Here is a 12,581-nt window from a genome sequence, read left to right on the forward strand (position 1 = left end):
GAAAGTTACATAAAACAATGGGGAAACATAAATCCCAATACGAGTTATGTTTTGTCTCCTACGTCTAGATTCGGCTTCCTATCTGGCTTTTCACCCAACTCGCTACGCTTGGCTTCATCTTTGGACTCGGCTTTTGTGACTAGCTTTGGCTTTGGGCCTAAGTCTTGTTCTATCTCCTGCGTCTGGATTCTTTTTTATGGCCACTTCGGCTTCTTCTCCTGTGTCTGGCTTTTTGGCGGTCGCTTCGGCTTCTGTTGATCGGGATAGGATTTCGTTAGGAGTTGTGGGTGGTTCAACCATTTCCTATGCTAATGTGGCTACATTTGAGGCTGGTATTGGTGGTCAGACTATGCAGCCAGGGTTTCGTGATACCGTGTGTTCGAGGTTCCGTGACACTATGCCAATTGTGGTATGTAACCCAAAAAGGCTTCATTTAAATTCTTCTACAGTTGATGAGATTTCTATTAATATGGATGATCTCTTGGTTTCTGCTGCTATCTTTCACTTTAAGGGTTTTTGGCCCTCTCTTTCGAATTTGCATGCATGGATATCCCGTGTTTGGGAGCCATTCATATCGAAGAGTGCCCAAATTTACCCTATGGCAAGGGGTTTTTTTGCTGTGAAATTTGATATTGTAGATGAAAGAAATGCCATCCTCAGCAATAATTTCTCTTGGGATGGGAAGTTTCCCTTGATGGCAAAAATTTGGCACAACGATTTCAACCCTTCAACTGAAACTTTTAATAAGATCCCTCTGTGAGTAAGGTTGTCGAATCTTCCCCTTCATCTTTGGCTGGAACCTTTCCTAGAGGAGGTGGGGAATGTGTAGGATTTGAGCAAAAGCGCACAACAAATCCATGAAGCCCAAGAAAACCTGCATGCAGAAAACCTGTCACGAAGAAGAAAAAGACAAGAAGAGGCAAGGGTTTGATTTGAAAAACTCAGACAAAGAAAATATTATTCAATGGATCTTCATAATGAAAAATAAAAAGAGATCAATCCTTGTAAAGGAGATCGAAACCCGAAAAGGGTAACCTAAAGCCTAAAAAAGCTAGGTTGCACAATATAATTAATAAAATATTAATTATATGCACCTACAAGATAGCTTAAGAAAACTAGAGTAATAGGAAACTTAATTAATTAAATCAAAGGGATTTAATTAATAAGTGCAAAAAAATAATTACTATAACACCCCACATTAAGCGAAGCTCAGGAGGTAAGCTAACCTAGCACAGCTATGAAAGAAAGAAAATTGGGTCCCGGCAACAAGGCCTAATCAGGTACCCAATCACAACAAAATCTCTATAAAGAGGAGAAATAGAGAAAACCACATGGGAAAAACCCTACTCCAAAAAGAGATAGCAAAGAATGTTCCAAAATAAGGAACAAAGAGATCAGAAGAGAATCACTGAAGCATGAAGAACCAAAAAACTCTATCAAAATGTTGATCTGTAGAACCTCCATGGAAATAGAAGGCACAAACCGAGCGTGTCTATATGGTAGATGATCCATCTCACCAAAATGCATAGGTAGCCAGCCACTGCAATCGCCTAGTATGTAGGATCAGGTACTAAATACATAGCTCACACCAACGAACCATCAACCAAAGAAGCATAGAACAACAATATAACCCCCCCTTAATGCAGGTGAGGTGACAGGCAGCTGAAAAGGTGGGCCAAAAAATCTCATACAACACAAGAACCAGACACATCGAGAGTGAGGTATAGACACCAATAAAGGCACGTGTCATCGACACTACATGAGGCAAAAGAGAAAGAGGGCCTATAAGCGGCAAACAACTATCCCCCCCATGGCACTTTATAAAATAGTGCGAGTACTACAAACCACAATGATGAAAAAGATCTTGAAACGCAAGAGTGGCACTTTATCTCAGTACGTTGCATAAAGATGCTTACAATGAATATCAACAATGATCAGAAAAAACATGAGGCTGAAACAACAGAAGGTAGAGCCCAAAACAAAGTATCTAAAGCAACAAAATCGATCCTCGGACCTGAAACAAACATGATATCCACTAGAATGCTAAAACACAAAAGACTGAATAGGATGTGTCTGGAATATAATCTGGAACAACAACTAGCATCACTGGAAAGAGCATAGAAAGATGTTTCCAATGATATAAAGAAGTCCAAAATCAAAGATCAGATGCTCAAGATACGCCTCCCGGAGTGCAAAACAGAACATCCAACTTTGACTACCAAAATAGGCAACCAAACTACATCAAAACCAAAAAAAACTTGTACATCATCTCTGTCTTGGAACCAGCTTTTTGGCACATTTTTTGGATCGAAAAAATACGTCCATATGCTCAAGTTATGGAGAAAATACCAACAGGGCCTCTGAAAATGCATGAAAATTTATTTATTTTTAATAAAAAAATAAAAAACTTTTAAAAAATGCGCCACCGCAATGAGCGGCGCAGGGATCGAGCTAAGCGGAGGTCTTAGGCGGTCGCACCAGTAGAGGAGGAGGGTGGGTGGTTGGCCGGCAGTGGTGGAGCCGCAGCGGTCACCAAGTTGCTGGCGGTCTGCGGGACTGCTGGCAGTAACCACTGGTGGTTTACTATAGCCGCTAGTGGTTTCGATGACCGCCAGTGGTTTTTGCTAACCACGACGGTCGAGAACCAATTTTTTTTGTGATTTTTAAAAATTTTTTTGCCTCAAACTGCATGCCAAGGGCTGTACGGGCCTGTTGGACAAAAAAAATTGCCTCCCAGATCAACGTTGTCCAAATCAAACAAATTTTATATCAAAATGGGGGTTTTGATGCCTTTTGGATCCATCCGTGAGGTCTGTTTGGCCTCAAACTACTCTGAAAATTAGTGACCCTCTATTTTCTCAAAAAAAGTCTGAAAAAAATATCAAATCTGATCTGCCAAACCCTTGTTCTCCCTTTTTCTTGAAACACTAAACAAGCTACAACAGATCTAGCTCTAATACCATGTAGGATTTGAGAAAAAGCGCACAACAAATCCATGAAGCCCAAGAAAACCTACATGCAGAAAACCTGTCACGGAGAAGAAAAAAGACAAGAAGAGGCAAGGGTTTGATTTGAAAAACTCAAACGAAGAAAATATTATTCAACAGATCTTCATAATGAAAAATACAAAGAGATCAATCCTTATAAAGGAGATCGAAATCTGAAAAGGGTAACCTAAAGCCTAAAAAAGCTAGGTTGCACAATATAATTAATAAAATATTAATTATATGCACCTACAAGATAGCTTAAGAAAACTAGAGTAATAGGCAACTTAATTAATTAAATCAAAGGGATTTAATTAATAAGTGCAAACAAATAATTACTCTAATAGAATGTGCTTGGAGACTTTGTGAAATCTGATTCAGCTGCTTCCAGCTTGTATCGAACAACATTTGCTTGCATGCTTGTTGAGATTGACATTTCTAAGGGACTCCCTGATATGATTTCGATGGATTCTCCTCTTGGTTCTTGGAATATTCTTCTAGACTATGAGGGTATCCCCTTCCACTATAGGAATTGCCATTTGACAAGTCACCTGGCTGCCAGGTGCTCTTCAGGTATATCTAGACCAAAAATGTCCCCTTCTTGGTGGAAGGGGATCTTGGAAGACCACTACATGTATGAGAAGGCTGCTAAGAACTCTTCTCAAAATTTGTCTTCTCCTAGCATCTTGAAGAAGGTTCTTCCTTCAACCCCTTCCATGGTAACTGTTGGCCCATCTTTGGTTTTCGTTCCTATTCCTGGTTTTCCTACTATTGTCCCTGTTTCTGGGGTGGATTCTGCTTATGTCTCTATTTTTTTGTCCCCTCCTCTGGCTCCTTTAGTGGTGATAGCAGGTCCGTCTCTAGATTTCCCAGTTTTTGGTTTGGACTCTACTCTTGTCTCTGTTGGTCCACCCTCTCCTAAATTCTTGTTGATGGATCTACTTTTGGCTCCTTCCTTTGTGGTTGCTGGTCTATCTTCTAGTGTTTCCAAGGTAGTTCCTCCTATGGTACCTTTGCTAGGTGCCACTGTTCTATCTCAGGTCTCTGCTATCACATCCTCTTCTTCGACCTTCTCCTTGGCTTCCAAGGTTTTAGGTTCTGGCTGTGATAGTGCTGATTTTTAGTGGCAAAAGGCTGTTGGTTTGGTGGAGGATAGATGGACTATAGTAAAAGGAAAAAAGGTAAAGCCATCCACTTCCTCTTTTGACATGGCACTGAGGTCTAACAAGAAGGGTTCAAAAGGGAAAGCCTAACTCTCCTAGCTTTTGGCCAGTTGTCCCTTGGCTCTTTTTGCCTTTTTCTCTTGGCAGTGTGTTTCATTATGGGGTTTTAGGAGCCCAGTAAAAACTTGTTTTTGTGGTTGTTGTTGTCTTGTTTTATGTTTTGCCACTTTGGTCACCTTTTGTTTGGTGACTTGTTTCACCATTGTTGACTATATAGGGTTTCAAGCACCCTTCAAAACTTGGTTGAGTGGCTGATGTGTACTGTTTTATTTGTGATGCCACTCTCGTCACTATTGTTTCATGACCCGTTCTTCCTTAGGACTGTAGTTTTGTTTGGTTTGGACTTCATTGAAAATTCTTGATTTGTAAAGGGTTTCAGGGTCCCTTCAAAGCTTGTTTATCTTATCAAAAACATAAATCCCAATACAACTAATTAGAAGTAATAATCTGAAACCGAAGATGAGAATGAACTATATACAAAACATTTCTCTCTAATGGTGTAAATATATGACATCTTCTTCAATGATAAATATTGTATTGCCATCTTTATTTGAACATTGATTGTGAAAGACTTATTTCATCATTGAGGGAAAAATATTCACTTTTGCACATGTCACACATGAATTTTGCAACATCTTCCATCTTCATTATTTCTATTTCCTCAAAAATGTCAATAGGAAATGTTGCATTCTCCACAACTTTAATTATAGTTTTGTGTGACTCTTTAATTATTCATAGACACTTGCCAAACTCAGTCTCAAATAAATCATTTGACACCACTAAAGCAATTGAGCTAGTAACAATAATGTTTGATACTCTATTAGAGGCATCCATAGCTCAAATAATATCTTGTAAACTTATAAAAAAATATCAATATATAGAAACAATCAAGATAAAAAATTATTAGTAATTAGCATATGATTTTAGAAATGAATAATGCTCTGGATAAGTTAATATTTAACTTAGTACATTATGAAATGCTAGCAAAACCTATAATGCCCCACTAGGGAACCCAAAAGAAATTAACCTATTATGTCACTAAGTTTGTTAAACATTTTTCTTTTGAAAGATTAAAAACAACAAGAGATAACATAGCAGAAGCAATAACTCACATATGTACAAAGCAATACAATAACAATTACATCTCTTAAGGGTTCTATGACATTGAATTACATACATAAGTTTTATTAAGATTAAATCTGATACATTAAAAAATTCACATCATAGAATAACCATAAGTACGAATCAAATGAAATGATATACAAATACATAAGATGCCACATGGCATAATCAAAATGCATGATCATCCTCTGTACAAGTCACAAGGTATGAAATGTTGAATATACATCATGAACAGATACAACATCTCATAAGATCTCCAATAATCAAGTATGGTACATCAGAGTAGGACCAAAGAACATAATCACAAGACTAGAAAAATAGAAGAATAGAACAACTGCACAAGTACATCCAACAATGACATCCAGCTATTAGATCTCAATGGTATAAGAAACACTACCGCTCGACCTTGTGGAATCTCAATGACCCACTCTCACCGTATTGAGGAGATAATCTCAAGTCCAAAACGGATAACAATCCAATAGTCATAACAAGAATCTAGGTCAAGGAAGTCTTGGTAGCAATCTATCTCAAAGGTAGTAAGTACACAAGTAAGATCTAATCCTAGAAGACACGTAGAAAACCTAATATGAATGTGGGAAAGTGCCATCACATGAGCCAACTCTAAGGTTACCCTGGCAGCCTCTTTGGACTCCGGCCTCCTAGTGATTCTATGCAGCATGATTAATATCCTTTTTTATAGACAAGGCATACTAATGAGTTAAGCTGGCAACCAAGCATCCTCTCTACTCCCATCCTAGCCTATACTAGCACTCAAGGCATGGGCAAGGTAATACACTGACTCTTGTTAATTCATTTTAACCCCATTAATGAAATGTTATCACTGATTAATACAAATTACAATGGGTTACCTAGGTAGCCTCTTTAGGGCTTTGGCCTCCATCTCAAGCCACTTCCCAACATACACATAAATCCATAAGCAATCATGAAGAAGAGAGAGGAAAAATTTAAAGTAATCTACTGTGATAATTTCAACAAAGTTCCTACCTTGATCTGATGCTAACCAGACAAACATTCAAAAATTGCAAGAATTCTCATCTCAAAACCCTTTCCAAAATTTGCTTCTCCAAACATGTGTGTGGAGAAATGAACTCTAATTTCTTAATTAAGAAGTTTTGATAAGTAGGAGATAATTTCCACAGCAAGTCAAATTTTGATATTGCTATCAGGATTTAACTGTGTGATTTTGAGTCAAACTCATTGACCCATGTTTCATGAGTAGTGATTCTCCTTTAGGGTTTCAGTTTTACGAACACACAAAGCCTTTTCTTTATTATTTTAATTTCATGCGCAAAATTTTTTGCATTTAAATTAAAATAAAGTTTATTTAATTTATTATCTCTTGCTTTTATTAAATAATAAGACCTATTTAAAAGTATATTTATTAATTTAAATAATAATAATAATTAGAGTTCATTATTAAAATGAAACTCTTAAATCAATTATTATCAAATTAAATAAATATAATAATGCCAAATTTAAAACTTTAATTAAATATTTTAAATTTAATTATTCTATTTAATTAATTTCTCAATTATTTAAATATAATCAAAATTTGTTTTTTCTTTATAATTTTTTTGTTAAATTAAATCATTTAATATGCTCTTTATTTGATTTAATTATAACTAAAAATCACAAAAGACCCACAAACCTAAATAAGAAAACTCATTTAAAGACAAAGTACTAATTAAAGCTCAAGGGTCAAAATATAAAATTCTCATCATTTTGACGAATTCGGAAGGGTGAATAACTCAGACATTTGTCCTATATTCTAGGACAATTGGCTTAGGTTTAGGATCTGGACTTGAGAACTATCTCCCCTCTTTATCATTGAGATACTGTGATAGGGCACACTCATCCTAGTAATTCAAGGAAGTCGATGCCTGGTACCTACAATTTGTATAAAAGTTGAACATGTACATAGGCATATACATCTAAACTAAATAATCAATGGCAGGGAGTGGTACATCATGTAGATCCTGACTAGCAGGTGACTATGACTCCCTCCCTCAACCACATTAGAAACATCAAACATAAAGTAAACATACATGTACAATATACACATGCAAGTATGAAGTAACCATAAAAACTATAAATAAATCATCCATCTAACTATCATCATGAAACAATTGAGATCCCTATATGAACATATGAAACATCATCATCGAAAGAATAAACATGAACACATGAAATATTGAGTATCAAGTAGCTCATCAAATATATAAACTAAGCATGAAATAATATCCAAATCAAATTAGGTAACCGAGTACCACTAAATCATAACACATAACCATAAAGTTGGCCTAAAATAATTTGACAATATAACATGAAAAATAAACTAGGGGTAGACATTACAAAACCATTTTACCAAACATGACAAAAAAACATCAAGTAACCACATAGCATTGTATTTTACAACTTCACCCATTATTCGTATTGGAATTGTATGTATTTAATGCATGGAATTTATTTTTACTTAAATTAATGAAAATATGAATATTGAATGGTGATATTATTTTGATTACTCATATACATTAAAGCAAGAGTAGCACAATTCAACATTGATAAATAATTAATTAAATTTTTTGAATTAAAGAGTGTCTCCTTACATCATTGGTCATATCATTTTTCTCATAGAGAAGAGCATCTTCTCACATCATTTGAGGAGATAGTCTTTTTAAATCATTATTTAATTAAAATATTATAATCAACAAAAATAATAGATGTAATATTTGGAACTATTTATCTATATCTAATATTGAAATTACTAAATCTTATTGAAGGTTAAAAAACATAAATTGTGATTGTATTCAAATTTAAGTTCATTTCACATTTTCAAATTTCATTTCATTTGTAATGACAACAAATCTTTTATAATTTAAGAGTATTACTTAAAATCTCACAATTGTCTCTTCAAATTTTATTTCCTCTTTAAAATATGTCATTTTATATTTTTAATATTATTCTTTTATCATTTTTAATATTGGAGAATGTAATTTGTTATTATATTTTTAATTTTTCTTTTTTCTTTTTATGAACTCCAAATGACATTTTCTTAATTTTAATTCAACTTTTCAAATTTTAATTCATTTGTAATTGATAACAACTCTTTTTTCCAAAGACAACATATTCATTAATAAACTAGTGATCAAGTACTACAAATAATATAATTAGTTAATATAGGAACATTATATTAAAATTAGAAAATTAAATATTTTAATAATGTATTAATATGACAACATTGTCATCCACATAAATACATTATTAAACTATTGATGGAATATAAGTTAAACTATTGATGGAATATAAGAAAATAATTAAATAATATGATAGTATATTAAAATAAAATAATAAATATTTTAATAATATTTTTTTCTATTAGATATAATTAACAAGTTTGCAAACAAATTTTGTGCATAGCAAGTCTCCATAGAGACTCAATAAGGATTCTATACCTATCTTTAAATATGTCATCATTCCTTATTAGCCAAATAAACCAAAGCACATAAGAGGAAAGAATAGCCTAGAAGAGGTTAAGATGCTTGGGGAGTCCAGGAATGTAACCAACAAAGGCTTGGAAGATGTAGATGTTAGAGTCTATAGGGATATAGAGCCAACTCAAAACCTCTTTGGAAACGTTACAATAAAAAAAAAGGTGAAGGATAGATTAAAGATGTGAGCAGACAATAAAGGGTAAGGTTCACCATCCAATTTGGTTAAGGGCAATCTATGGAACAAGTCCTGCTAGAGGAAATAATGAATCTTGGGTTCAACCTTCTTATGCCATATAGAGGAAAGATATTTGGACCAACACTTAGGGTCAAGGTGTAAGGCCTACCTGACATTAAGATGATTAAACACTTCATTACTATTAGACAAGAGATTATATAGAGGTATCTGGCTTTGGTAGAAAAGAGAGGGGTACCATTCGACCAGATCAAGGAATGTAATTTGTCTTAGGAAATTCTTTGATCTACTTAGTTACAGGTGCAAAGTTGGGTATGTGTAAATGAGTTGACTTGGTAGATGTTGAACCCTTGGTGTTCAACTCGGATACTAGTGTAACATCTTCATCCTTCTTTAGCTCCTTGCCTAGATAATCTTCTACCAAGTCTTCAATAATGACACTCTCCTTTCTCCCGATTATATCTATAACCGATTATATCTATAACCATTTCATGTATAAAATCTTCCATCTCTTGTGGGGAAATACTAATACTCTTCCTCTTTTTTGTCAAGTTTAATGTTTTTCTCAGTCTCAGTATTGTCAACTTGAATGATTTCTTATGGATCTTTAATATTAAATATTTGTTTCCAAATCATCTTAGAGTCTTCATCCACATATTCCAGGTGTCTTGTTAAAACATAAAGGTGCCCCCCCCTTCTGTATAAATCTATTTTTTTGCTTCTTCAATGTCTCATTTGTTTCTTCCTTTGCAAATTTGGCATTAATCTTGCACAAGAGCCTCTTCTCATTTATTTCTCAATTTGTAAGGCATACATCAATTTTTTAGCAATTCTTTGATACAACTCTTTGGGTATTGGGTCTTCGATATCAAGTGGTGTATATTTGATTTTAGTCATCATGATTATTATGGGATCTTCAATTTTCTTCTTGTCCTCATCATTCATATTATCATTCTTGAAATATTTGAAAGATGATAGACATGTACTCTCTCTAATAGATTCAACAATTTCATCAATAGTTTTTGGTCTCTTGTGTATAACAATTGATGCAGGAGCATCCTAGGTGTAAGAGCAATCTTGCATTACCCAAAAATATTTTCTTTTCAATATTTTATGTTTTACTAAGGACTAGTAGACAGGGTAGTTACTATTTATGGGAGCTTGCTATTTTTAGTAAGTTTTTCATACGAGCTTAGAATGTTCTCATTTTCTACATGAAGGTTCATTTTAGAGTTATAAGTCTACCATAAAAATCTCAATGCTCCAGCTTAAGTATCAGAGAAGTTATTGTAGATTTTTGGTGGAAAAATTTGCAGAAAGATCTTCAGGCTCACCGTTGGAAGCCTTAGAGTGCCTAGATAAGGTCTAAAAACTTGAGAGAAGGGCACTTGTTCCATTCTAAGCGTATAGATTAGGAGCTGGTGTTTTCGAAAACTGGTTATAATAGCCAATCAAAGAAACAATTCGTGAGTTATGGTCTTTCAAGATTGAGTTACCCAAAATATCTAAAATAATTGTCAAAGATGTATTTGGTCAACTCTATATGTATTGTTAGGGTCTGTTGGCCCCAGGGATTAAGTTTCAATGTCTAGAACCTTCCCAAGTAGCATAAAATTGCACATTTAAGAAAGGCCCGAACATTGTCTAGGACAGCTCTAGGTGATAGTTCTCAGCTTGTCTTGCAGATAATTGTAATGAAGGTGCCCATGTGGGTTGGCATATTGTACTTGTGAATTTTATAATTTCACATTTGTAGTGCAAAAAAGAAGTCCATATTTTGTTCTTGCATTTTCTATTGTTTCTTTTTTTTTTCTGTTATGGTTTATGGTATTAAGGGGAGCACCATTCATCAAGTGGTATCAGAGCTAGAGCTCTTGAGTGTGTGGACAGATCATCGACTGTGAGGCAGTTTGCACCAAGACCGTGGTTTGGGCTGAGCGTGTAGATAGATCATCAATTATGAGGCAGCTTTCACTAGGGTTTTAGTGGAAGCGCAAAAATGCCTCCACGAGGAGAACATGGTGGAATAGTTGAAGGTGTTACACCTGAGGATTTTAAAACCCTTCAGAGACAAATGTAAGAAATGCAAGAACAAATTAGTAGAGGAATGAATCTTTCTATAGGAGATGATGAAAGTGAGGATGAAATAGAAGGAAACGCAGACCCAGACGCATTAGAAGAAGTTCTTAACCTAGAGGAGGAAAAGCTTTTTAGGGTCATTTCCAGTATTGGAAAAAGACCCAAGTTTGATGTTCCCACATTTTTGGGAAATCTCAACCCAGAGGAATTGATGGAATGGATCAATGAATTGGAAAAGTACTTAGAATATGAAGATATTGAAGATGTGGATAGGGTCAAGTTTGCAAAGGCCAAACTAAAAGATCATGCAAAGATCTTGTGGTAGGAGATCCAGTTAGATCAAAATAAAAGAGGAAAGGACAAAATCACTAGATGGGATTGGATGATAGCTAAAATGAAGCGATAATTCATTCCCATAGATTATGAGCTTGATCTATTGAAGAAAATTCAAGGGTTGAAGCAAGCAAGAAAATTTGTTTAAGAGTATACTGAAGAGTTCTACCGAGTTCTCACTAGAACTGGCCATGCAAAAGTTGATAAGGAGAAAGTCGTCCATTATCTTAATGGGTTACGACCAAGCATTCAAGATGAGATGAGTCTTGTTTGAGTGACCAATATTGAGGAGGGATACTAGTTTTCCCTAAGGGTTGAGGAGAAACTAAGCAAGAAATTTGATAACAAGAATAGTGCAAGTGGTCGAGGTGGAAGATCTAGCGGACAATCTTATGGAGGTCATAATGATGATTAAAAGAACAAGGATGATCTTATGCAAAAAGAAAATATTTTGTTTATGATAAGGAATTTTATGCTATAGTTCAAGTATTGAAGAAGTAGAGACACTATCTTCTTCCTAACGAGTTTTTTTTGTATATTGATCATCAAGCTTTGCAATATTTGAATAGTCAAGAAAAATTAAACCAAAGGCATTTGATATGGGTTGAGTTTTTGCAGACTTACACATTTTTTGAAACACAGGAGTGGGAAGTCTAACAGTAGATGCTCCTAGTAGAAGACAACTTTTGCTAACAAAAATGCAGATAGAGGTGGTTGGATTCAAAGAACTCAGAACTTTGTATCCAGATGATCCTCATTTTGGTGAAGCATGGAAGGCTTGTACAAAACCAGTTACACTTGACAAGACAAAGTGGTTATATTTTATGATCCAGGATAGTATGTTGTTTAAAGGAAGCTAGTTGTGCCTTCATAGAATTTCAATGAGAGAGAATCTCATCAAAGAGAAACATAGTGGAGGATCAGCTGGACATTTTGGAAGAGATAAAACCATAGCTTTGGTTGGTGAGAATTATTACTAGCCACAATTGTAGGAAGATGTGAATAAGTTTGTATAGAGTTGCAGAGTATTTTAGATGGTGAAAGAAGTAAAGTAGAATACAGGGTTGTATCAACCATTACTTGTACCAGAGAAGTCATGGGAGGATGTCAACATGGATTTTGTTCTTGGAATACT

Source organism: Cupressus sempervirens, chromosome 1 (assembly GCF_028749045.1).
Source record: "Cupressus sempervirens isolate cs-2001-9-10 chromosome 1, ASM2874904v1, whole genome shotgun sequence".
Lineage (NCBI taxonomy): Eukaryota > Viridiplantae > Streptophyta > Pinopsida > Cupressales > Cupressaceae > Cupressus > Cupressus sempervirens.